Here is a 22494-nt window from a genome sequence, read left to right as displayed (position 1 = left end):
CATTGATTTAAAAAAAAAGTATTTTTACATTATTAAGGGAATACACAAAAAAATTTCCCAAAATGCAAAATAAAAAGAGTCAATGCACATGGGTCAAAAATTTCAAATTTAAAATTAATGTATGAGCTTGCAATCGAAAAGGGAAAATGTTGGGTAAATAGGTTAAGGAACTTTAAAATTATATAAAGTATGTACGTTAGGTGAGATCTTAGACTAATCAAGGATTCACTTATTAGCTCACTTACCCTTATACATATACCCTTACCTTTACCTTGGCCCTATTACAACCTTGAAAAAGACCTCATGATTTTTGTATGTCTGTATTCTATGATTGTTGATTGGTTAGATGAAAAACAAAGTTATAGAAAGTAAGGATAGAAAAATAATAGAGTGATTAACCCAATAAATACTGAGTGACTAGAGAGTAAACACAAAATCCAGTGAGGGTTCAATAGCTCATCACCATATATCTCTGCTTAATTGTTAATTGTCTTGCAAGTTTGTGAAATACTTTTACCCATCTCAATTGTAAAGGTGCTTTAACATTATCTAGGGTTTGGCTATGCATATATGATTCCTTGAGGATATGAATTAATTTAACTACATGTAAACTTTATATACAAGTGAATAATAATTAGAATTGCACGATTCATTTAGGTAGTTGCATTTAGAGTAGATTGCATTGCATGAAATTCCACCACTTTACCTTACTCTTTATCTTGGATTTAGCATGAGGACATGCTATTGTTTAAGTGTGGGGAGGTTGATAAACCCATATTTTATGATGTATTTTGTGCTCAATCTAAGTGATTTATTCAATCCTTCACTCACTTATTCATGTAAATTGCATGCTTTTACTTTTCCTTCCTTATTATGTGGTATATGTGAAAAACATGTTTCCTATGCTTAAAAAAATAATAATTTTAATTACCCTTTATTACCATTCGATGCCGTGATTTGTGTGTTAAGTATTTTCAGATTTTCTAAGGCAGGAATGATTTAAAGGATGGAAAGGAAACATACAAAAATGGAAGGAAAGCACAAAATGGTGTTTTTGAAGAAACTGGCAGCGACGCTAACGCATGGACGACGTGGCCGCATGCCCAGCACGAAAAGGCAGCGACGCGAATGCGTGACTGACGTGGACGCGCGCCTTGAGCAGAACACAGATGATGCGTACGCGTGACCCAAGCGAACGCGTGATAAGAAAAACTCCCAGATGACGCGACCGCGTGACCCACGCGGACGTGTGACAGACGCCACGCACCAGAAACTGCAGAAAACGCTCCCAGCGATTTTTGAAACCCTTTTTGGCCCAGATCCAAGTCCAGAAAACACAGATTAGATGTTATAAAGTGGGGGAATGCATCCATTAATAAAAAGGCCTCCAAGAATTAACTTTTCATAATTTAGATGTAATTTTTAGAGAGAGAGGTTCTCTCCTCTCTCTTAGGATTTAGGATTAGGATTCCTCTTAAAGGAATTAGGATTTCAACTTCTTTATCAAGGTTCAATATTCCTTTTATATTTTTATTTATCCTAATGCTTTTTATTCGTATCTGATTTATGTTGCCAAATTGGCTTATGAACCATTCATGTTATAATTTTCTATTTAATATATTTTGAGGTATTTCAGATTTGACTTTGCTTTGCTTTATATGGATGCTTTTAATTTAATTTAGATATTTTCTTCCGTTTGGCTTTGGTTAAGTAATTGGTAACACTTGAGTTGTCAACCTCAGCAGTGATTGAAATTGGTAGATTACTAATTAATTTGGATCGCTCTAAAGCTAGTCTTCCCACAGGGATTGATTAGGACTTGAGGATTAAGCTAATTAGTCCACTTGACTTAACTGAGTGGGATTAAAACCCAATTCTCATCACATCTGATAAGGATTACTAGGACAGAAATTCCACATTCTTATACCTTTCCAAGAGATTTTATTATTGTTAATTTATTTTACTTGTCATTTAAATTACCTGTTCCTTACTTTCAAAATCTCCCAATTTACAAGACTCATAACCAATAATAAGAACACCTCCCTGCAATTCCTTGAGAAGAAGACCCAAAATTTAAATATTTCAGTTATCAATTTTAAAGGGATTTGTTACTTGTGACAACCAAAACGTTTGTACGAATGGATTTTCTGTTGGTTTAGAAGCTATACTTACAACGTGATCATATTTTTATATTTCTTTAATGATAGAACTTCCGCTCCTCAAAAAAGTATGAAAAATTATATATTAAATCGAAGCACCGGACGTTAGCTTTCCAACGCAACTGGAATCGTGTCGTTTGGACCTTTGTAGCTCAAGTTATGACAGTTTTAGTGCGAGAGGGTCAGGCTGACAGCTTTGCAGTTCCTTCAACTTCCTGTATTCCTTTCACTTTTGCATGCTTCCTTTCCATCCTCCAAGCCATTCCTGCCCTGTAATCTCTGAAAACACTTAACGCACATATCAAGGCATCGAATGGTAATATGAGAAGATTAATAATTAGCAAATATAAGATCAAAGAAGCATGTTTTCAATCATAGCACAAAATCAAGAAGGAAAAAGTAAAACCATGCAAATAGTATGAATAAGTGGGTAAAGAGTTGATAAAAACTACTCAATTGAGCATAAGATAAACCATAAAATAGTGGTTTATCAACCTCCCCACACTTAAACATTAGCATGTCCTCATGCTAAGCTCAAGAGAAGCTATAAAGAAGTGAAGAGGAATGATAGAGAGTATGCAATGCAACCTTTCTATGTGAATGCAACTACATGCAAAATGTTTCTACCTACTTGGTTAAAAGTAAATAAGTCCTCCAAGACAAATATGAATCAAATTCCACTAATTCAATTTACATAATAAAAGACAAGTAAACTTGTAAGAAGATAGCTCATGAAAGCAGGGAATATAGAATCAAGCATTGAACCCTTACTGGTAGTGTATATCACTCTAACTCTCAAGTGTCTAGGGTCAATCACTCTATTCTTCCCTAGTCATGCTTTATAAACTTTATTCTTCATCTAACCAATCAACAAATATTTAGCATACCAATGCAAACATCATGAGGTCTTTTCAGGGTTGTAATGGGGTTGAGGTAAAGGTAAGGATATATATATATATATATATATATATATATATATATATATATATATATATATATATATATATATATATATATATATATATATATATATATATATATAAGGCTAAGTGAGCTAACAAAGTGAATCCTTGATTAGTCTAAGATCTCACCTAACATATACATACTTTATATAATTTAAAATACTTTACCTAGCTACCCAAATTTTTCCCACTTTTGTATTACGTGCTCATGTATCAAACTTATTTTTGAATTTTGTCCCATGTGCATTGATTCTTTTTATTTTGCATTGGGGAAATTTTTGTATACCCTTATTTAATTACTTAAATTTTTTTTTTCAATGCACATGGTAATTTAATTATTTTGATTTCACATGAGCATGCTTCCCAAACCTTGAAATAACTTATTCAATTTAATTCCCTTTTTTTTAGCATCCCATGTTGAAAAGAAGGTAACTAACCCCTGGAAGTCGGTATCGACCTCCCCACACTTAAAGATTGCACCGTCCTCGGTGCATGCTAAGATGTGCAAGTGGATGGGGGTTGTAGTTCCTCACTTGGGGCTCTTTTTGTTCCTGTCATTGCCAATGGTTTGGGAGTAGCTTTCTCTTTACCCTTCTTGGTGGCCATCCTGAAAAGGGAAAAAGAAAGTAACTTTTAAAGCTAAGGGTTAGAGCAAGGAAGATAGCGGGAAAGGTGGTAATCAATGCACAGCAAGGAAGAATGACGTTAACACATGGTCATGACTACATGTGAAAAATCATCAATGGAAATATAGCAAGTGCATATGATGACAATTAAATGCAAGGTGTTTATTGGCATGCTGGCAAAGGCATGAGTAGTATAGATCAAGCATTCAATGTCCAAGTTAGATTACTAAGTCTTTCAAACTAACAACATGTTTGTAATAACAATTATATTTAAATAATATAATATAAAAAGGGTTTTGTGAAAAGCAAGCATTTAGAGTAATAGAATAAAAGAAATCTAAAAATAGTGCACAATGCCATACGGGTTTTTTTCACAAACACATAGCAAGCATGGTAAATAAGCTATTGAAAGTATTAAATTGAACATGCAAGCAACCCTTTAAAAGGCAATATAATTGTCAAACAATTCCTTCAATAATCCACAAAAATATAGAAAATAATGACCCAAATAAATATCTAACACCAATGAAAATAATGCAATGAATGAAAGTATGCAAATAAATTAAATGAAATAGAATGGAAGTGAAGAGGGATGAGAAGTTAAAGAGATGAAGAAGAAGAAAGTAAGAAAGGATAAGAAGAAAGAAGAAAAGTTAGAAGAAATTAGGATTAAAAAAGAAAAGATAAGATAATTGACGTTGATCTGGATAAGTTGTGCGGCGCAGGCGACGCGAACGCGTGGGTTATGCGTTCGCGCGGATAGCGCTTCTATGAAGTGACGCGGACGCGTGGGTCACGCGTTTGCATGGAGTGATTTGTGCCATTAGTGCGAGGGCAGCCTCGCAGTCGCGCAACTCTCTGTTTTAAATGCATTTTGCCAAAAATCTGGGTGACGTGGTCGCGATCGCGTGGTTGGCCTTGTTTTGAAAAACGGCGCAGATGCGTGAGTCACGCGTTTGCGTTGGAGGGCTTGGGCTTCCAGGGCGAGTCCAGCCCCACTCTATCACAACTTGCTGCCATACACCCGTTTTACGTCGATTTTACAAGGCCATGCGAACGCGTGGAAGGCATTTTTCCCACATGACGTGGACGCATTAGCGACGTGGTCGCGTGGATCAATTTGTGCCAAAGGCACGCCTCCAGCCACGCTTTCGCGTGACTCTCTGTTCAATCTTGTTTTCCTCCCAACGCACTTATGACACGGACGGGTCGGCGACGCTGTCGCGTCGCGTGCGATTTTTTTTAATGCATGAAAAAACGCAGAATGCAAAATGCAATGCTGATATGGATGTTATGAATAATTCCAGGTTCAATAAAATAGAATAAAACTAAAAACAAACAAAACGAAATAAAATTAAAATTGAGAAAGGAACGATCATACCATGGTGGGTTGTCTCCCACCTAGCACTTTTAGTTAAAGTCCTTAAGATGGCCACTTGGTGAGCTCCTTGTCATGGTGGCTTGTGCTTGAATTCATCCAAAAATCTCCACCAATGTTTGGAATTCCAGTAGCCTCCGAGATCCCAAACTAGGTGCAGAAAGCCTTCAAGTAAGTTAAAGCAAGTGATAAGGCCGCAAGAGTGTTGATTGCCAGAATGAATTCCGGGGTCCCAAATCTTGCTTTTGCACCCGTCTTCTTGTTGATCATTATGATTCCATCCGGGTGGCAAGCAATTTGAATTCTCGCTAAAGCGGCTAAACAACTTCCTAGACCCATTCAGTTGAGCTTTACACCAACCCTTGCATTTAAACTTTGAGCACATAACCATGTTGAACCTTGCTTGACAACTCCAACCACTAACCATCTTCCTCTTACTCTTAATGCCACAAAGAGCTCTAAGTTGACCATCCGTCCCTAGTAGCCCATATTCAAGTGGAATTAGAAAGCTAAGGGATATGAATTTTACCCACTTGAATGTTGTGAAGGATGATGGCAACTTAGGGGGAGGTATTTCTAATGAATTTGCAAGCTCCACTCCCTTGCGCTCTTCTCTGACAACTTCCACCTCTTTGCAAGTTTCTTCAATATCAACCTCTTCCTCTTGGTAGCTTTCTTTCAATTCAATCTCTTCTTCATTGCTCACCAAGGGCATGGGAGACTGTGCTTCTTCTTCTTTAATCTCCATCTCTTGACTTACCTCTTCCAAGTCTTCAACTATGATATGCCTTGGAGGTTGTACACCCTCTTCAACATCAAATTCAAACTTCTCGGCGGAATCCTGTACAGTTCTCGATTCCCATGGAGGTTCAGCAACTCCTAAATCTTCAACCATTTCTTCCTCTGCAACTATTATGGCTTCGTCCACTTGTTCCAATACAAAGCCATGTTCCTCATTGTCCACCGAAGTTTCTAGTGTCTCCTTCATGCTACGCTCTTCTTTAGATTCTCCACATGTAGCCATGGGAGTACTTTGAGTGCTCAGATGTTGAGAAGCTATTATATTTACTAACTCGGTTAAGGCAGTAGTGAGTTCCAGTACGTCCCTTTGCATCTTCGCTTGCCCTTGAAGAAGACCACGAAGGAAGTCATCCATTGGGGATTGGGGTGGATATGAGGGTTCATTATTTTGGAGAAAGGGTTCATAATAGAAAGGTGGTTCTTCTTGATTAGGATATGGAGATGGTGAATATTGAGGTGGTGGTTCTAGGTGTGGTTCATATGGTGGTTGGTGTGGTGGATATAGGTTAGGGTCATATGGTGGTGTTTGGTGGTAAGGGACTTGTGAGTATGGTGATCCAGAGTTGTGTTGAGGAGATAGTTCATGAGCATATGGTGGGACTTGTTGGAAACTACAAGGGGGTCCACCATAGTCATCATTTTGGTATGCATCACAGAATGGTTATTGGTTATAGTGCATTGGAGGGGGTTGTTGCCAAGAGGGTTAATCAAATCCTTGTGGCTCCTCCCATCTTTGATTTTTCCAACCTTGATGCCTATTTTCATTATAGTTTCCATTCCTTACAACAACATTGGAACCAAACTTAAAGCGATGGGGGTGAGAACTCATAAGAGCAAATAAAAATTAAAAACGAAAATAAAACAAATTTAAATTAAAAGGTTATTGAAATTTAAATTTTGAAGTTGAAAATTAAATTTTGAAATTTGATTTTAAATTTTTGAAATTTGAATTTTGAAATTTGAAATTTGAAATTTGAAATTTGAAATTTAAATATTGAATTTTGAAATTTGATTTTTGAAATAAGATAAGATAAGATTTTGAAAAATATATGATTTTTGAAAAAGATTTGAATTTTGAAATATAAAACTAAGATAAGATAAGATAAAAATTTTAAAATAAAAATCTGAATTTTTTTTTTTGTAAATTTCGAAAATTCAATTAAAATAAAGAGAAAAGATATTTTTGAATTAAATGAGGAGAGAGAAAATAATAAAATGACACCAAACTTAAAATTTTTAGATCAAAACGAAGAAAACAACTAAGAACAACTTGAAGGTCAAGATGAACACAAAGAACAACTTGAAGATCAAGATGAACACCAAGAACAAATTTTTGAAAAAAATTTTTAATAACTAAATAAAAACCAATAACCTGTTAATTTACGAAAAAGAAAAAATAAAAACAAATAAACAAGCAAAAAGCAAATATTTACAATAACCAATAATAAGGCACACGTTAGCAATTCCCCAGCAATGGCGCCATTTCAGAATAAACTCCCGTTGCAAGTATAGTTTCTAAACCAAGCAATCATCCCTTCTTACAAACGTTTTGGTTGTCACAAGTAACAAATCCAATAAAATTTATAAATCGAAGTATTCAAACCTCGGGTCGTCTTCTCAAGGAATTGCAGGGAGGTATTCTTATTATTAGTTCTGGAAAATAGTGTTTTTGGGTTTTGAAAGGTTTGAACAAGAAAAATAAATTGCAGGAATTAATAAATTAATATCTAATAAAACTCTTGGCAAGGTATGAAAATTCGGAAGTCCTATCCTAGTTATCTTTATGAGAATTGAGTTTAATCCCACTTAGTTAACCTTTACGAAAGCAAGGGAAAGTCAAGTGGACTAATTAGTTAGATCCCCAAGTCCTAGCCAACTCCTAAGGAAAGACTAGAGTTAGTGGAATTCAATTCAATTAGCAAAAATAACAATTAACAATCACGATAAGTTTGATAACTCAAGAGCCTCCAGTTAATCAATTAAAGCCAAGAATATAAAAAGCTAAATAAGAATCATAAATCTGAAATATCTCAATTCATATCAAATAGAAAAAATCCTAACATGAATGGTTCATAAGCCAATTTGGCAACACAAGTAATTAAATAAAAGTATTAAAGTGTCTGAAAGTAAAAGAGAAATATAAAGTAAAAGGAATATTGAACCTGAGAGGAAGTTGAAATAATAAGAAATCCTAAATCCTTTAAGAGGAATCCTAATCCTAAATCCTAAGAGAGAGGAGAGAACCTCTCTCTCTAAAAACTACATCTAAATTATGAAAAGTTGTATATATTAAAGCTTGATCATGAATAAATGGATTCCCCCACTTTATAGCCTCTAATCTGTGTTTTCTGGGCCGCAAACTGGGTCGAAAACAGCCCATAAATCGCTGGAGAAGAAATCTGCCACACTGATTTTCGTCACTGCGACGCGTCCACGTGGAGCACACGTTTACGTCGCCTAGCATCAAAACAACTATGACAAATTATATATCAAATCGAAGCTCCAGACGTTAGCTTTCCAACGCAACTAAAACTGAGTCGTTTGGATCTCTATAGCTCAAGTTATGACAGTTTTAGTGCGAGAAGGTCAGGCTGACTGTTTTATAGTTCCTTCAACTTCTTGTATTCCTTCCACTTTTGCATGCTTCCGTTCCATCCTCCAAGCCATTCCTGCCGTGTAATCTCTGAAAACACTTAACGCGCATATCAAGGCATCGAATGGTAATAAGAGAAGATTAATAATTAGCAAATATAAGATCAAAGAAGCATGTTTTCAATCATAGCACAAAATCAGGAAGGAAAAAGTAAAACCATGCAAATAGTATGAATAAGTAGGTAAAGAGTTGATAAAAACTACTCAATTGAGCATAAGATAAACCATAAAATAGTGGTTTATCATCCCTCTCCCAGTGATGAGTCCAATTTACACCCCATTTAAAAATTGGTGAATTAGTTCTTTTAGCAAGCGCACCAAAATTATCGTCAAGTAATAACCCACAGTGGAGTGGGATCGTATCCACAGAGATTGGTAAATTCATGAAGTTTTAATTGATTGATGAATTAGTTAAGTGGAACAAATAGATTGTGAATTGCAGAATTATAAATGACATAAATATAAATGGCTAGAATATAAAGAAAAGCAATAAAGTGCAGAAATGAAAATGGCAGAATGTAAAGTGCAGAATCATAAATGACTAGAATGTAAATGGGAATGGGGAATTGCTGAATGTAAAATTAAACTATAAAGAAAGGGATAGATAAGAATGGGGAAATTCATTGAGATCAGGAGATGTTGTCTCTTTGGATCAAATCTAGCTTATATCCTCTTCAATCATGCAACTCATTGACCTCTTGGCAATCATGATTGATTGAGCCCCAATCCCTTGGTGACTCAATCTCTCATATCTTGATCAATAGCCAATTCCTTGGTCTAATTGCTCATGAAGAGAGATATGTTTGGTCCCTGATTATACCACACACCATCATAGGTCCAAGTAGAGGGAGGATTATATGTCACATATCCAAACAGCAAAACCCATATTCTACTCAAGTGTGAGAAGGGATTTCAAGCATGGTTTCATGTTTCCTTTCCCAAGGTTCCCATGAAACCCATTTTGCATTAAGATAATTGACCACTAAGCATTAAGAACGAAATTTCTTCTAGCAAATCAAAGAAGAAGATGAAGAGAAGAAGAATTTCACTATTATCAATCCATCAAGTACAACAGAGCTCCCTCTCTCAATGAGAGGGAATTTAGCTAATCAGAGCTCAAAGAAAAGTACTCAAAAGTGAAGTGTAAAAGTGGATCTAAAACTAATCTCTCTAACTGCTTAACCCGCTTTTCAGTACTCCTTGGGGGTATTTATACTACTCCTAGTAAAAATAAAAAGAATTACAAAAGTGAAAAAGGAAAATTACATTTTGGAGGGAAAAGAAGCTCAATAAGTGTGACTTCCCAGCTGGCGTGTGGTTGGCACTCCAGTGGCATGTCACGTGCTCTTCAATTCTAACTTGGCGTGCCACGCCCAGCCCTTCAAGTGGCACGCTTGTCTTCACTAACAACCTTGGCGTGCCACGCCTTCGAGCTCAAGTAGCACGCCCTAGCCTTTTTCCACTTCTCTTTGCCTTTGGAAACTTGAACTAGCGTGGCACGCCCAGGGTTTGGCGTGCCACGCCTTTGCTGTATGCTTGGCCAAGCTTCTCTGGAAAGTTGGACTAGCGTGGCACGCCCAGGATCTGGCGTGCCACGCCCCTTTGTGAATAAGTGGTTTCTCTATTTGGCGTGCCACGCCACGAACTCAAGTGGCACGCCCCAATGCTTCTTTGCTCTCTGAATGACACTGGCGTGCCACGCCTGGGATTCAAGTGGCACGCCTAAGTAATTGGCCTCCTTCACCCTCTCTGGAAACTTATACCAGCGTGCCACGCTTAAAGGTTGGCGTGCCACGCCCATGATCTTGCCTTGGTTCCAGTAGCTGGCGTGCCACACCTCAGCCTTCAAGTGGCACGCCATAGTGAGATGCTTGGGTTGACGTGCCACGCCTTCAACACCAAGTGGCAGGCCCAGCCCTTGCATTGGTCTCTTTGTGCATTGGCGTGCCACGCTTGGTTGCTCAAGTGGCACGCCTAAGTGAGATTGAGTGGTTGGCGTGCCACGCCTTCGACCTCAAGTGGCACGCCCAGTCTTCAATTGCCTTCAGCCCCTTCTATGGGTTATTGTACCAGCGTGCCATGCCATGCTGCTCAAGTGGCACGCCCACACATTTGTGAACTCTTCAAGCTTGGCGTACCACGCATGGGTTCTTAAGTGGCACGCCCAAGTGACTTCTTGGAGCTGGCGTGCCACGCCTTCGATACCAAGTGGCACGCCATAGTGGAATTTCTTCCTGGAGTGGTGAGTTGGCGTGCCACGCCCCTTTGCTCAAGTGGCACGCCCTAGTAGCTGATGGGTTAGGCGTGCCACGCCCAACCTGGCGTGCCACGCCCCTTTTGTGTCCTCCATTGTTGCTCTCTGGAACTTTGTACTAGCGTGCCACGCCTAGTCCCTGGCGTGCCATGCCCACATGCATGCTTGGACTTTCCCCCTGGAATTTAGTACTGGCATGCCCCGCCTAGCTCCTGGCCTGCCACGCCAATGCATTTTTGTGGTGTTTGCTCCCATGTGGCATGCCAGTTTCACACGCCCAACTTCTTGTTGTCTTATACCAATTTTTTACGCCTTTTTCACCTGAAATTCAGCACAACTCATCTCAAAGTAGTGTACCATAATATTCATAAAATAATGTATGAATTGTACTGATCAAATTAGATTTATGCTCTTTTATGGTCCTCTTTATGCAAGAAAGAAGGGTAGATGATGCAAGTCATCACAACACCAAACTTAAGCTTTGCTTGTCCCAAGCAAATCAATGTGAGTAAGTCTTTATAACTTGAGACCTTTGCTTTGAATGATTGCAACACAACTAAGGGTAAGACTAAGTGTTCAACACATGTATGAATGTTTTAATGTCATGAAAAACTCTTAGATCCTTGAGGGTTCTTTCAAGTATAGGCTTTAGGGGTCATTTCTATTGATTGTCACCTATAGTAGCAAGAGTTGTTTTGCTTTCTTGACCACGACTCTAAGTGTTTTGTCTCAAGACAACCTTTTAATTAGGCTTTCAATTAGCACTCCCAAACCAGTTGGTTTTAGGGTACTAGGTGTTGAAACACCCCTAAGAATTTACTTGCCCAGGTCTCTTCTTGACACATATTCACCACAAGCATCTACTAGGATCTTTAATTCTTTTTGAGCTTTTTAATGTTTCTTTTCCATCCTGGTAGTTGATGCTCAGAGCCTTGGGCCTTTATTGCTGACTACTTCTTGGTTCTATGGATATTCAAGGAACATCCCTTAACCTTCTCTTGTTATACCTTCTAGGACTAGTTGCTTTCCATGACTCATTTTCTTTTTAGTTCATCCATGGTTCTACACTTAGTTTCTTATTTCTTAGTTTGTTTGATGATCTATCTTGGACTTGGTTTTTCTTATTGTTTTTGCACAACTCACAGTAACTCTTATGGAGATAAGCTCTACTTTCATTTATGTTGAAATGAAGACTTGAAATACATGACATTTTCTTTCTTGTAAACTAAAGGACTCACAAAGACTTTAAACATGAAATAAAACTATCCTAGCATGATTATTTATTCAAAAAGTAAATCAAACAAAAGCTTAAAATAGGATTTCAGAAATTAGAGAGTGTCAACCATGGGACTCAACAACCTTGAGCAGCTTCATCTTTAGTTCATTGGCCTCTTCCCTTTGTCCTTCTTCTTGGAAGGGGAGGAGCCACCTTCATCTAGCTTGGAGGAACCTTCTTGTGCTTTGGCGTCCTTGGGCTTCCAAAATCCAGCCCTCCTCATATAATTCCTTTCATCCTCCTTATGTTTGGCTAGGATTTCCTCTTGTCTTGCACTTAGCTCCTTCATTCCTTGCATGAAGGTTGGGTATCCTGGGTTTAGAGCGGCCACAGCATTATACAAGTGATTCAGCTTCACTTGTGTATTGATGTCATACTGCCTCCTGGATATGGTTCTAGCATCATAGAGATTTCTGAATTTGGCCAAGTTCCTCTGTTGCCATTTGCATTGCTCTACTATTTTGTCCAGTGCACTTCGCACCTCTCCCCAGTCAAATTGTTCTTGCTGCTCTTTCCTCATATGCTCCCAACTCCCTTAGAGTTGTTGAATGTTTTGGTTGACTTGGCTCCATTATTATTTCTGAGTCTCCTTGAGTTGATTGACATCTTCCCTCAAGTGGTGTAGGTCTCCCTTCATTTGGTGTACATCTCCTTGCAATTGTTTCCAGTTGAATCCCTCTGGAAATTGTTGATATTGGTAGTGTTGTGGTGGTGGTTGAAGTGCCAGGAAGTGAGGTTGCTCTTTTACCTCTTCCTCTTCTTGTTGTTGTTGTGGTCCATGAGCATGAGCTCTTTGTTCTCTGGCCCTTTGAAGTGGGTTAACAGCCACCACTTTAGCCATCTTCTTGGCAGTTATGAATTTGTCTTGCTTCACAAGCCCCTCATCAATGATCTTTTCAACTCCAGCCTCATCACATAGCCTTTGTATAATGCTGGGGAATGCCAACCTTGTGTTGTCACTAGTGCTTTTCAGCAATTTATTGATGTTGTTGGCAATCATCTCCCCCACGTTGACATTCTCACCTTTCATGATGTTGTAGATGAGCACAGCTCTCCTTGGTCACCTCTGAAGTGTTGGATGTGGGGATTATGGACCTCCTCACAAATTCTAGCCACCCTCTAGCTTGGGGGCCCAAATCTCTTTTTCTCAATTGGTTGGGTATCCCATCCTTATCATTTATCCAGTGCACATTCAGCACATAAATTTCATTCAGGATCTCATCAAACCCAGGGTCTTGCTGCTTCATTCTTTCTTCATAGCTCCGAGTGGAGCTTGTCCTCTTCATCATTAGCATCCTTTCTATGCTAGAGGGACTATAGTCAATAGACTTCCCCCTTACATAGCTAATGTAGCCATAGTGTTGTCCTGGTTGAGGCACAACGTTAGCATAAAATTCCTTCACTAAGCTCTCTACCACCTTCCTTGGTGGGTTGCATAGGAGTGACCAGCCCCTGCTGTTGATTTCAATATTGATTTTAGGGTGCTCGTTCCTCCCTAGTTGGAACCCAACTTCTAGAATGATCTCCCTCTCACTCACCCAACCATAGAATTGATTTTGGTTGAATGTGGAGAGGAACTTGTAGTCATTGAAAGAGCTTGAGGATCCAGAGGTTGGTTCCTTGGTTTTTTTTTTTCTTTGAGGCTGAGCTTTTTGGTGGTGCCATTAGGTTGAGAGAGTGTGTTTGAGGTTGTGAAAAAATGGGGTATGGGGGTTGCAAGAAAGGGCAAGAAAAATAAGGTTTTGCTCCAACACCAAACTTAGGACTTGATTGTCCCAATCAAGAAAAAGAAGAAAGAAAGTAGGGGGAGAGAGATAGTAAAAGGCGAAAAGAGAAAGGAAGATGAAGGGTGTATGTATGCTTTTCGGGTATGATTTGGGTTTTGAAGTGGGAGAGGAGTTGGGGAGGTGAGGCTTTTATAAGGGGTGAATGGTGTGGTTCGAAAGGTGGGAAATAAAAAGGGTTAAATATTTTCCCACTTAGGGAGTGGCGCCTAGCGTGGGAAGAGGCGCCAACTCTTATCTCACTGTGTCTTCTGCATGTGTTGAGTTCCAAAGTGCAAGTACACTTTGACTTCCTTGCTTTGTGAGTTGTTCACCATGTGTGCCCTATCTTCTCTCCTGAAATTGAAATTGAAACCCATTAGTAATGACAAAAGAACCCCTTCACATTCGTTCTCATCAAGAGTAATTCGGATTGCAACTGATGGGTCTTAATCCTTTGGCATCTTTATAAATTGGTTCCATCATTGTGTATTTAATGTGTTCATAAGAATGGAATAATACCAATCTTTTTATTTTCTTTTGATTCCAATTCTTCTGAACTCATTAAACCACATTCATGTTCTTGCCCAAAACATTAAGTGCTTTCAAATTGGGTAACTTGGGCTTGCTAGGTGATCCTTGGTAGTGGCTACACCAAACTTAATCTCTGGGCTTACTCTTCAAAATCAAGCTACTAATTGGTTGTAAGCCTAGATTAAGTGGGTGAGTGGCCACACCAAACTTAGCAATTTAGCTAGTTCTCAGCCCATTTACTCATCGGTAGTTATGCCTTCATCAAGTTGCAATTCCAGAATAGAAAGAAATAGAAGAGTGTAAGAATATTCTAACTACCAAAGCTAATATCAAACTTCCTATCCTACTATTGCAATCTAATCCTAACTTGGTAATGTAACACAAATGTGAGACTGAAAATTAAACTATCTAAAGTAATAGATTTTAAACTACTTCTAAGAAAAGCAATAAATAAAAAAGGATAAAGTGTTGGGGTGCCTCCCAACTAGTACTTCTTTATTGTCACTAGCTTGACATTCCTTCATCTTCAGTTGAGCTTGTAGCTCACTCTCTGCTCCTCTAAGGAGCCTCCCAAATAGTGTTTGAGTCTATGGCCATTGACAGTAAAAGTTCTCTGAGTTCTGTCCTCCATGAGCTCTACATGACCATAGGGAAACACCTTGAGTATGGTGAAAGGTCCTGATCATCGAGACTTAAGTTTCCCCGGGAAGAAATTGAGTCTTGAGTTGTAGAGTAGCACCTTCTGTCCTTCAGTGAACTCCCTTCTTGCTATCTTTTGGTCATGCCACCTTTTTGTTTTCTCTTTGTAGATTTTTGCATTCTCATATGCTTGATTTCTAAACTCCTCCAGCTCATTGAATTGCATTAATCTCTTTTCTCCAGCAGCTTGCTCATCATAGTTTAGCATTTTTAGAGCCCAAAACGCTCTATGCTCAAGTTCGACTAGCAAGTGACAAGCCTTGCCATATACCAGTTGGTATGGAGACATCCCAATGGGTGTCTTATAGGCTGTTCTATAGGCCCATAGTGCATCATCCAGCTTCTTAGACTAATCTTTTCTTGAGCTTCCAATAGTTTTTTCAAGGATTCGTTTTAGCTCTCTGTTGGAAATTTCAGCTTGCTCGTTGGTCTGTGGGTGATATTGAGTTGCCACTTTGTGCTTGACTCCATATCTGAGAAGGAGTGTCTCAAGTTGTTTGTTACAGAAGTGTGTCCCTCCATCACTAATGAGAGCTCTCGGAACTCCAAATCTACTGAAGATATTTCTTCTCAAGAAGCTTATCTCAACTTTGTTGTCATTTATTGCGGTGGCTCTGGCTTCTACCCACCAATATGTAGCTATTTGAGTAGGAGGTTGGGAAGGGTCCCATGAAGTCAATCCCCCATACATCAAATAATTCCAGCTCTAGTATGAATTGCTGTGGTATCTCATTTCTCTTGGTTAGTGTTCATACCCTGGGTCGAGCTATGCGACCCGGGATATTTAGCGACAAAGCGACCGACCTCTTCAGGTCAGACTATCCGACCTCTTCTTAAAGAGCTCGGCCAAATTGCCAGGAAAGCCCAGTAAAGGGCCCAGATAGAGGAACACGACCCAAATCCAAAGGCAGCCCAAGCCTATAGAGGTAAGGGCAGTTCCCTTGAAGATAAGATGATCTCACTCAAAGATAAAGATAAGATAAGATAACTAACTTATCTTATCTAAAAAGGTCACTCCACACCATTATAAATACACTGGAGCACCCAGGTATAACTCATACTCTGATTCTACTAAAAACCTGCTTAATACCCTTGCTAACTTAAGCATCGGAGTCCCTTGCAGGTACCCCCCACCCTCCAGTGATGAAGGATTAGCAGTGCAGCCAAGCTCAACAAGTCGGATACGATAGCTCCAGCCTCCACTCGCAGCCGGACACATCATCTCCGATCAGCACAGAAGATCTCGTCCGAGATCGACCTACAGTTTCAGGTAACCCTCGAAACATTGGCGCCATTGCCAGGGAATCTGGAAGTCATCCCATCACCATGGCGGACAACCATGACAACGACCATGATTAAGATCTAAAATATAGAACGCCACACAAAAATGCGGACACTACACCAAAGGATACCCTGGAATCTAACGGGGATAAAAACTCACCAAACCCGGGAGCTCTAGAGACGCTTCAAGATCGTTTAAAACAACTTGAAAAAGAAGCCCAACATCAGCAAAAAGCTGGGAAAGATCTACAAAGGGAGATAAGGTGGCGTCGGGAATTAGAAGATAAACATCTAAAACTTGAAGCTGATCTCAAAGCCAAAGCTACTCGATCCACCCATGAGGACAGCTGTCGCAAGGATCAAGATCCATTCACTAGGGAGATCATGAAGACCAAAATCTCTAAGGACTTTAAACTCCCGGACATGCCTTTATACGATGGCACGGCAGATCCCAGCCATCACCTCAGTAATTTCAGAAGTCGAATGTACCTCACCGACGCCTCCGACGCAGTCCGCTGCAAAGCCTTCCCGACTACCTTAACCAAGACGGCGATTAGGTGGTTCAACAACCTACCCCCTAGTTCCATCTCATGCTTTGACGACTTGGCCAAAAAGTTTCTAGCCAGATTATCTATCCAGAAAGACAAAACCAAGTACGCCCCATGTTTATTAGGAATCAAACAAGGAGATTGGGAAAGTTTACGCAGCTACATGAAAAGATTCAACAAAGCATGCCTGGATATACATAGCCTACCAATGGCCTACGAGAGGGGCCTTTTAGCCAATCTATATCGAAAAAACACCGTGCATATCTAAACAAAGTGCAAGAACGAGCAGAGAAGTACATCAACATGGAGGAAAACTCCCGACTAGGAGAGACCTCAAAAGCCGGATTCACCTACCCCTCCCGGGATAAGGATAAAGAGTCCAAAAAGAAGGAAGATTGACATAGGGAAAAAATAAATAAATACCACAATTACACCCCTCTTCGGGTGTCCCTCATGGATGTCTACAGGGAAGTTTGCCACACTGAGAAAATACCCCCAGCTCAACCACTCAAAGGCAAAAAAGGAGGTGAAAATCGGACTGAATATTGTGAATACCATCGAATCCGCGGGTATTCTACCAACGAATGTTTTTACTTAAAGAACTTCATAGAAAAACTAGTAAGAGAAGGGAAATTGGATCGGTATCTGACCACCCAAGACGATGAGCAAAGAAAAAGAAGAAGGGACGAAGATGCCGGATGAACTGAGCGATCACCTCGTACACCAGAAAGACACATCCACATGATACATGGTGGATTTGCGGGAAGAGGAATCTCCGAATTATCTCGTAAAAGATATCTTAAAGAAGTATACCATGTCGAGGGAAAGGAGGAAGAACCCGACCTCCCCGCAATCACTTTCACCAAAGAAGACGCATCTAGTATCATCTCAGGACACGACGATCCCATGGTCATCACTATTATACTAGCAAACGAAAATCTCCACCGCACACTGATAGACCAGGGGAGCTCTGCCGACATCTTATTCAAAACTGCCTTCGACAAGCTCGGCCTGGAAGAAAAAGAACTCAAAGCCTATCCGAACAGCCTGTTCGGACTGGGAGACACCCTAGTTTAACCACTTGGATACGTCTCACTACACACAACCTTCGAAAAAGGAAACCAGTCAAGAAAACTCAAGATAGACTATATCGTGGTCGACGTAAGTTCAGCTTATAATGCCTTAATAGGTCGGACAACATTGAATTAGCTCGGCGCAATAGTCTCGACTCCACATCTATGCATGAAATTCCCAACTGAAGAAGGGATAGCTACAATAAAAGCAGACCAGAAGACGGCACATCGCTGCTACAACGAATGTCTAAACCTCAGAGGCAGAGGAGAAGAGTTCCACACAATTGAACTTGGGGGAGTTCAGAGGCGGGAAGAACTCCGCCAACAACCCGAAAGTGAAGTAGAGAAAGTCTAGATCAGAGACATCCTGGACAAAACAACCAACATTGGAACAATCCTAAAGGGAGACATAAAAGAATCACTCGTGCAGTTCTTACGAGATAACGTTGACCTCTTTGCATGGAAGGCTACAGACATGCCAGGCATAGACCCCGAGTTAATGTGCCATAAGCTAGTAGTCTACCCAGGATCTCGGCCAGTACAACAGAAACATAGAAAGCTTGGACCCGAACGATCCCAAGCTATAGAAGAGCAAGTACAAGTTCTACTGGAGGCAGGATTCATAAAAAGAAGTCAAATACCCACTATGGTTAGCTAACGTCATCTTGGTGAAAAAATCAAATGGGAAGTGGCGAATGTGCACCGACTACACTGATCTCAACAAAGCCTGCCCAAAAGATCCATATCCACTCCTAAGTATCGATGCTCTGGTAGACGCCTCCTCCGAATATAAATACCTCTCGTTTATGGACGCTTATTTGGGATACAATCAAATCCCAATGTATCCACCCGACCAAGAAAAAACTTCATTTTTAACCCCAAAAGCAAACTATTGCTACATCGTCATGCCTTTTGGTCTTAAAAACGCGGGAGCTACTTACCAGAGATTAATGAATAAGGTCTTCACGGATCATATTGGAAAAATCATGGAAGTCTATGTGGACGACATGTTAATAAAGACACAAAGTGAAGAGACGTTACTGTCCGACCTCGCCCAAATATTCGACACCATAAGAAGGCATGACATGCGACTTAATCCTGCAAAATGCACCTTTGCAGTAGAAGCTGGCAAATTCCTGGGTTTTATGCTCACACAAAGAGGAATCGAGGTAAATCCGGATAAATGCCAGGCCATAATCGATATGAAGAGCCCGACTTGCATCAAAGAGGTACAAGAGCTTAATGGAAGACTGGCAGCCTTGTCCAGATTTCTAGCGGGATCAGCGATAAGATCTCTCCCCTTCTATGCTACTCTAAGGAAAGGAAAGAGATTCGAATGGACAACAGAGTGCGAACAGGCCTTCCAAGGTTTCAAAAGATTCCTAGGACAACCACCTATCCTATCTCGGCCACGAGAAGGAGAACCACTCATATTATACCTCGCGGTAGGAAGTCGGGCAGTAGCCTTAGCACTAGTTCGAGAAGACAATAACGGGCAACAACCCGTATACTTCATCAGTAAAGCATTATAAGGATCCGAGCTGAACTACCAAAAAATAGAAATATTTGCCAATTCTCTCATACTAACATCTCGACGACTTCGTAAGCTCACACCATTAAGGTTCGGACCAGCCAGCCCATAAAAGGGATATTGCAGAAAACAGACCTAGCGGGCAGAATCTTGCAATGGGCAGTCGAGTTGTCCGAATTCGACCTTCAATACGAAACTCGGACTGCCATCAAATCACAATACCTGGCCGACTTTATTGCAGAATTTACAGATACCCTGGAAATCCCCACGGAATGGAATCTCTACGTGGACGGTTCCTCAAATAAGACTGGAAGTGGCGCGGGTGTGATAATTGAAAGTAACCAAGAAACCCAAATCAAACTCTCTCTCAAATTTGGGTTCCCTGCCTCAAATAACCAAGCTGAATATGAGGCACTACTAGCTGGTTTAAAGCTGGCTAAATAGGTTGGAGCTCAAAAACTCATCATCTTCAGCGACTCACACGTGGTCACTTCACAAATAGCAGGAAGCTACCAAGCCAAGGACCCCACCATGAAAAAGTACTTGGATAAAACCAGGGAACAGCTCAGACAACTCGGGGAGTATAAGCTCCGTCACATACCCCGTGAACAAAATGCCCGAGCTGATGCACTCTCAAAACTAGCCAGCACCAAACCAGGGGGCAACAATAGAAGCCTCATCCAGGAAATACTACATAACCCGTCAATCTCGGAAGAGGAAAAAGTCCTAGCCATAACAGGTCTAGATCAAGGATGGATGACTCCTATAATTAACTACCTCAAAACAGAAACACTTCCTATAGATGAGAAGGAGGCAAAAAGGTTAAAATGGGAGGCACAATACTACACTATCATAAACAACACTCTATACAAAAGAGGGATTTCAATACCATTGTTAAAATGTGTTCTAACTTCCAACACAAAAGAAATTCTAGAAGAAGTACACAGTGGCATCTGTGGCAATCATCTCGGAGCGCAAGCACTTGCCAAAAAAAGTACTCCGGGCAAGGTTCTATTGGCCAACTCTACAAAAAGAAGCCACAGAGTTCATAGAGACATGTCCACCATGTCAGAAACATGCCAACTTCCACATCGGCCCGCCAGAGGAACTCATCAACGTAACCTCACCTTGGCCATTCACAAAATGGGGACTCGACCTTCTCGGACCCTTCCCTCAGGAATCGGGACAAGTAAATTCCTCATAGTGGGAGTAGACTATTTCACAAAGTGGATCGAGGCAGAACCCCTAGCTAATGCCACTGCTCAAAGAAGTCAAAAATTCCTATATAGGAACATTGTCACAAGGTTTGGGGTTCCATACTCTATCACCACAGACAATGGCACCCAATTCACAAATACAGGCTTCAGAAAGTTAGTGGCCGACTTGAACATAAAACACTAGTTCACTTCCGTAGAACATCCCCAAGCGAATGGACAAGCCGAAGCTGCCAACAAAGTCATATTGGCTGGGCTAAAATGGAGATTACAGGATGCAAAGGGAGCCTGGGCTGAAGAACTCCCACAAGTCCTATGGGCATATCGAACAACGCCGCATTCCACCACAAAGGATTCAACCTTCCGATTAGCGTACGGAATGGAGGCAATGATCCCATTGGAGATTGATGAAGGGTCGCTTAGAGTGATCCACTATAATGAAGAAGCCAACTCCCAACTTCAAAGGGAAGAAGTCGACCTACTCCCAGAAGTCCAAAAAAGAGCTCGGATCAGGGAAGAGGCATTAAAACAATGAATGGCTTTGAAATACAATCAAAGGGTAGTGTCGTGAGGTTTTGCTGAGAACGACCTCGTCCTAATCCAAAACGATATCAGAACAACTCGACCTGGAGAAGAAAGTTGGCAGCAAACTAGAAAGGACCCTACTGAGTCATAGAAGTACTTGGAAATGAATACTACAGACTGTCCGAACTCGATGGGCGAGAGCTTCTTAGGTAATGGCACGCCTACAACCTAAGAAGGTACTATAGTTAGGGACGATAAAGGATCTTAGGATAAGGTGCACTCTTTTTCCTTAAAAGGTTTTTTAATGAGGCATCAAGCCAAGACCTATAAATTGACCGACTTAGAGGGATAAAGCTCCCACATGTACATAGTTGCATTTTCTTTTGAATAAAATCTGTTTAGATCTTCTATAAATTCCCAAGGCGCATTAATCTGAAAACCTTCACTGCACGATCACGATAAAGGCCAACAGAGATGAAAACCAAATTCATTAAAAGGTCGACCAAACGAGGACTAAACCCAATTTTTACAAAATCGGCAAAGATGAAAACAGAGTAATGCAAGAAGTTATCGAAAGTGATCCATAGAAAGGACCTGACGAGGTCTTAAAAAAATGGATTCCTAAAAAATAACTTAAAGACTGGCCGACATAAAGAAGTCGGACCAGTCGTAATAACCAAAGTTATAAGTAAATCCCTAGAGAGAGGTCTGGCCAACCCTATAAAAGAGGATTACTATAACTTAGAAGGGCCCGACATGATGAAGTCGGCCCAAAACATAAAAGTTATAAAAGTAATCCCTGAAAGAGACCTGAATAAGGTCCAAGAAAGAGGATTACAAAAATAACTTAGAAGGGCACGACATGATGAATTCGGTCCAAAACATAAAAGTTATAAAAGTAATCCCTGAAAGAGACCTGAATAAGGTCCAAGAAAGAGGATTACAGAAATAACTTAGAAGGGCACGACATGATGAAGTCGGCCCAAAACATAAAAGTTATAAAAGTAATCCCTGAAAGAGACCTGAATAAGGTCCATGAAAGAGGATTACAAAAATAACTTAGAAGGGCATGACATGATGAAGTCGGCCCAAAACATAAAAGTTATAAAAGTAATCCCTGAAAGAGACCTGAACAAGGTCCAAGAAAGAAGATTACAAAAATAACTTAGAAGGGCACGACATGATGAAGTTGGGCCAAAACCCTAATGTTATAAAAAG

Source organism: Arachis hypogaea, chromosome 11 (assembly GCF_003086295.3).
Source record: "Arachis hypogaea cultivar Tifrunner chromosome 11, arahy.Tifrunner.gnm2.J5K5, whole genome shotgun sequence".
Classification (NCBI taxonomy): domain Eukaryota; kingdom Viridiplantae; phylum Streptophyta; class Magnoliopsida; order Fabales; family Fabaceae; genus Arachis; species Arachis hypogaea.
The sequence above is the reverse complement of the archived record's forward strand: the minus strand, read 5'-3'. Positions refer to the sequence as shown.